A 5,159-nucleotide genomic window follows, 5' to 3' on the forward strand; every position below is an offset into this window, starting at 1 on the left:
TTATACAATTAGGATACATTTAATAACAACAAAATAATAATCCCACAGAGAAGTTCACACTACACAGATTAAGATTTGGATGTCTTTTACTAGTAACATATGGTTGTATATTTGGTTGAAAATGTGGATTTGGTTGAAATGTTTCTAAATGTAAAGAAATCGAAAAAGCTGCCTTTATTGTGGCATATAAACAAATACTATGCGGTCTGTCCAGATGAAGTGTTTTCTCTAGGAAGATAGTTCACAGCTCCCTTTCACGTTTACTCTCTACTTCCCACCTTTCCTCATTACCCTGCCTTTTTTCAAGGCTTCAGCTTTTTAAAATTTAAAAAAAAATTTTTTGAAGAAGCATTTCATTACAGCTTTAACATACTCAATAACAATTTCCAGAGCAAAGATACATCTCTTTCAAAAGTGGCTATAACATTTTTAGGTTCACAGTTGAATTAATACAGTTATATAATATTGAACTCAGTATAAACCCTGTAAGACATAAAATTGTATCATCTTTCATTCATTCATTTTATTTATTTATTTATTTATTTATTTATTTATTTATTTTTTGTGTATGAGTGTATTGCCTGCATGTATGTGAGTACACCCTTGTTGTGCAATGCCACGGAGGTCAGAAGAGGGTTTTGGATTCCCCTGGAACTGGAGTTAAGGACCGTTTGTAGCCACCATGTGGGTGCTGGGAATCAAACCCAGGTCTTCTAAAAGAGCAGTCAGTGCTCTTAACCACTGGGCCATCTCTCCAGCCCCAAAATTGAATGAGTTTTTAACCTTTAGAAAAGATCTCCATTTCATTTTAGAATATATTGTTCCTTGCAGAAAGACTCATTGTTTTGCTACTAACACTGAGATGTTGGTGCATGCATCTCTAATCTGTATGTATCTGATTATCACTAGTTGTGGTCGGTTGCACATGGATCCTTGCCGCCTGTGTATGTCTATAAAGTCTTCGGGTAGATTTCAGTGGTAATGTTTATCACCTCTACTAATTAACATGATGTAAATTTTTATGCTTCCTCCTCAAATATAACTCATTTTCTTTTATTTTAAAAATTAAAAAAATAGGGCCTCAGATTGTACATATTTTCCTCATCTTCCTCCTTCTCCTCCTCTTCCTCCTCTTCTTCCTCCTCCTTTTTTTTTTTTTTTTTTTTTAAAGAAACCTCCCTACTGGGGCCTGGAGACATGGCTCAGCGGTTAAGAACACTGACTGTTCTTGCAGAAGACCCGGGTTCAAATCCCAGTACCCACATGGCAGCTAACAACTGCCCGTAACTTCAGTCCCAGAGGATCCAGCAGCCTCTTTTGTCCTCCGTGGCCATTGAACAGCATGGGTGCACTTACCTACATGCAGGTATAACATTCATATACATAAAATAAAAATAATAAAAATAAATAAAATATTTAAAACCCTCCTCCCTATTCTAGCTATTTTTATTGCTGTGATAAAGGCTGACCAAAATTAGCTTGGAAAGGAAAGTGTTTATTTGGCTTATAGCTCATAGTCCATCATCAAGGGAAGCTGAGGCATGAACTCTGGACAGGAACCTGGAGCACAGACCATAGAGGAATGCTGTTTACTCTCCTGGCCTGTACTCAATCTGATTTCTTTTTTAAAAATTATTTTATTATTTTTATTTTATGTGTATGAGTATATTGCCTACATGTGTGCAAGTGCACTTGTGTCATGCAATGCCTGCAGAGGTCAGAAGAGGGCATCAAATCCCCTGGAACTGGAGTTATGGATGCTTGTTAGCTGCCATGTGGGTCCTGAGACTCAAAACTAGGTCCTTTGCAAGAGCACCCAGTGCTCTTACCTGATAAGCCATCTCTCCAGCCCCCTCAGTCTGCTTTCTTATACAACACAGAACCACCTGCTCAGGGGTGGCACCTCCCACAGTGGGCTGGGCTGGGCCCTCCCACATCACTCAACAATCAAGAAAATGTCCCACAGACATGGACACAGGCAACTCAATGGAGGAAGTTCCTCAACTGAGGTTCCCTCTACCAGGTGTGTCAAGTTGAAACTGAAGCTATCCAGCAGACTCACAATTGCCCGGCATCCATGAATACCACATGGAAAAACTGACAGTTGAATTCTGAGTGTGAAATGAAATACCATGTTCAGTGAAAAAATTCTTACTCTTTCTATGCTCAAAACCAATTGCCAACTCTTAAGAATCTCCAAGGAGGGCTGGAGAGATGGCTCAGCCGTTAAGAGCACTGACTGCTCTTGCAGAGGACCCGGGTTCGATTCCCAGCACCCACATGGTGGCTATGAACTGTCCTTAACTCCAGTTCCATAGGAATCTGACACCCTCTTCTGACCTCTGTGGCACTGCACAACACAGGTACACTCACATACATGCAGGCAATACACTCATACACATAAAATAAAAATATTAAATTATATATACATATATACATATATATATGTAAGAATCTCCAAGATGTGAGCATCAGAGAACCTCAAGGCCCCCAGCTGATAGATACACACTTCCTCAGCTTCTTTTCTTGTCAGTCTCTTGCCCGAATTCCTCCTGTGTTTGAGTGGATTTGAAGGTGGTCTAACTGTAGACATAGAAAGTAAGTGTTCCCTTGCACTAAATGTGAGTCGTGCCCGAGCAGGACTTTCCTCCAGTTGTCTGTGTACTAGTTCTGTAAGATAAACTCTAAATTTAGTGCCATTTGTCAGGAGAGAAGGAGGCATTTGAATATGGGTTACCTGTGTGGAGATAGGAAGTCGATGGGATGATTTTCGGCTTTCTTGTATCTTACTTTCTACCTCATGCATCTTGAATGTTCTCCTCATAGAGATATCTGATGCTTGTAGTGACTTCAGTTGTATTCTGGACACCTCTTACGTGGCTTTCAAAGTAGGCACTGGTGAGGTTGGCTTCCCCAGTTAGACTTTACTTCCTGTCTAATTATATTCTACTTAAGTCACATTAAGATCTGTCCCAAGACTTTTTGAGCTAAATCTGTAAGGAGGATGTGAGTTCGAGGCAGCATATTACAGTGTTTAGAATCAGGTAGACCTTGGCTCATATACACACTTTGCCATTTTCTACTTGTGTGGATGGAGACAGGTCGCTTCACTCTCTTCAGTGTTTGTTCCCTCTAATTGGAGCCAGTAGATGCTCTATTCTCCTCAGGGTTGTATAATGGTTATTTACCTGATTGTCGTTTGCCGGTCCCCTTGGTGTACTTTAGCCTTGTCACCACCACTTCACAATCTGGTGGTTTAAAACACCAATCATGTACCACTCATGGGTCCTACTGGCCTGATCCAGGCTGGCCTCAGCTGGAGACAGCTTGGCTGGTGCAGCATTCTGTTACGTGTCTCTCATTCTGCTGGGACCCAAAGTGATGGGAAAAGTGTAAGAACACAGTCTGAGTTGCACAAGTGCTTTTCAGGCTTTCATAGCATGTCCATCGATCACCGGCTAATGTGAAAGGAAAGGGGCGGGGGAGCATACGCTACATGTACCCGAGTGACCTGCCTGGAAAACACTCGGGAGGCAGAGGCAGGTGGAGCTCTGTAAGTTCAAGGCCAGCCTGGTCTTCATAGTGAGTTCCAGGTCAGCTGGGGCTACAGGGAGACTCTGTTTCAAAAAGACCGAAAAAAAAAAAAAAAAAAAGATTTTGTAAGCTTTTTGTATATTTTTTATTGTATTTCATACACAAACACAGGTATACAAGCATATGTCTTGTGTGTGTATGGAAGCCATAGGTGGACCCTGGGTGTCTTCCTCAGTCACTCTCCACCTTATTTATTTATTTAATTTTAAATTATTTAATAACCACATGATTAGAAGAAGCATTTCATTACAGCATTAACATATTCAATAACAATTTCTAGAGCAAAGATGCATTTCTTTCAAAATTGGATGTAAATTTTTAGGTTCACAGTTGAATGAATACAGTTATACGATACTGAACTCACTATAAACCCTATCAGACATAAAATTGAATGAGGTTTTAACCTTAAAAAAGATCTCCATTTCATTTAAAAAAAATACTGTTTCCTACAGAAAGACTCATTTTTAATGCTACTAACACTTAGATGTTCGCACATGCATCTCTAATATCTATGTATCTGATTATTACTAGTTGTAGTCGGTTACACTCAGATTCTTGGCACCTGACTATGGCTATAAAGTCATCAGGTAGATTTCAGTGGTAATGTTTATCACCTTTTTCACCTCTACTAATTAACATGAAGCAAATTTTTAGGCTTCTTCCTCAAATACAACTCATTTTTTTAATATGTTGATTTTTTTTGTGTGTATTTCATACAAAACATCCCAAACAATCTTATCTATATACCCACATCCCAAATGACACCCTCCCACAGCCCCCCTCCCCAACTGGAGCCCATATACTCCGTCATCCCCCTTACTGTCCACTGTGTTGTTGGAGCTCCCAGCCGTTCCCCAGTGCTTGTCCGTCTGGTGAATCTAGTCAGCCTATCTAGAATTCCTTGTTTTAGGAAGATCAGCTCCTCCTCTTCTAGCAGCAATCAGTTGCCAGCATTCCTTTAGAGAAGATTGGGGTCTGCTGTTCATTTTCCCATTTCTATGCTGGGTTACTGTCTTGGAGTCTCTTGGGCCACCCTGGCCAACAACTCAAAGGAAGGTATCTCCTGTCTGGCATTGTTCCTTGTTATATAGCCTTTAGCTATACACACTGACTCTTAAAAAATTATACTGCCCCCTTTAATCTTTGGTTATACTTTCCTTTTGGGTGTTTAAGACCATACAGTTGGCCCAGATAAACCAATTTATTTTTACTCTTAAGGCTGTTTGAGGATCTGTTCCTCAGGGGTCACATGGGCTTGGGAGGAGCCCCTGGCTCCTTTCTTTTACCAGTTCCACCTATGTGAAGATAAGTCAAGGGTCCTACTCAACTATGGCTGGCTTCGCTTGGGAGAATGGGGGAAATTATTTCTCCGTGTTGACCCTCCACGTTGTAGACTGGACACTGGTTCAAGTCCATTTGATGGGGTCTCCATGGCCTCCTTGATCAAGAAGACAAGGGGACTCACCACAGGTACAGTACATTTTGAGAGATGCTCATAGTCCCTTGGAAATTAATCGACCTAGGAGGGCAAGGAACAAAAGCTGTCCTTTATGTCCCTCTGACCA

The sequence above is a fragment of the Nannospalax galili genome, unplaced genomic scaffold, assembly GCF_000622305.1.
Source record: "Nannospalax galili isolate Female #2095 unplaced genomic scaffold, S.galili_v1.0 scaffold126, whole genome shotgun sequence".
NCBI lineage: Eukaryota > Metazoa > Chordata > Mammalia > Rodentia > Spalacidae > Nannospalax > Nannospalax galili.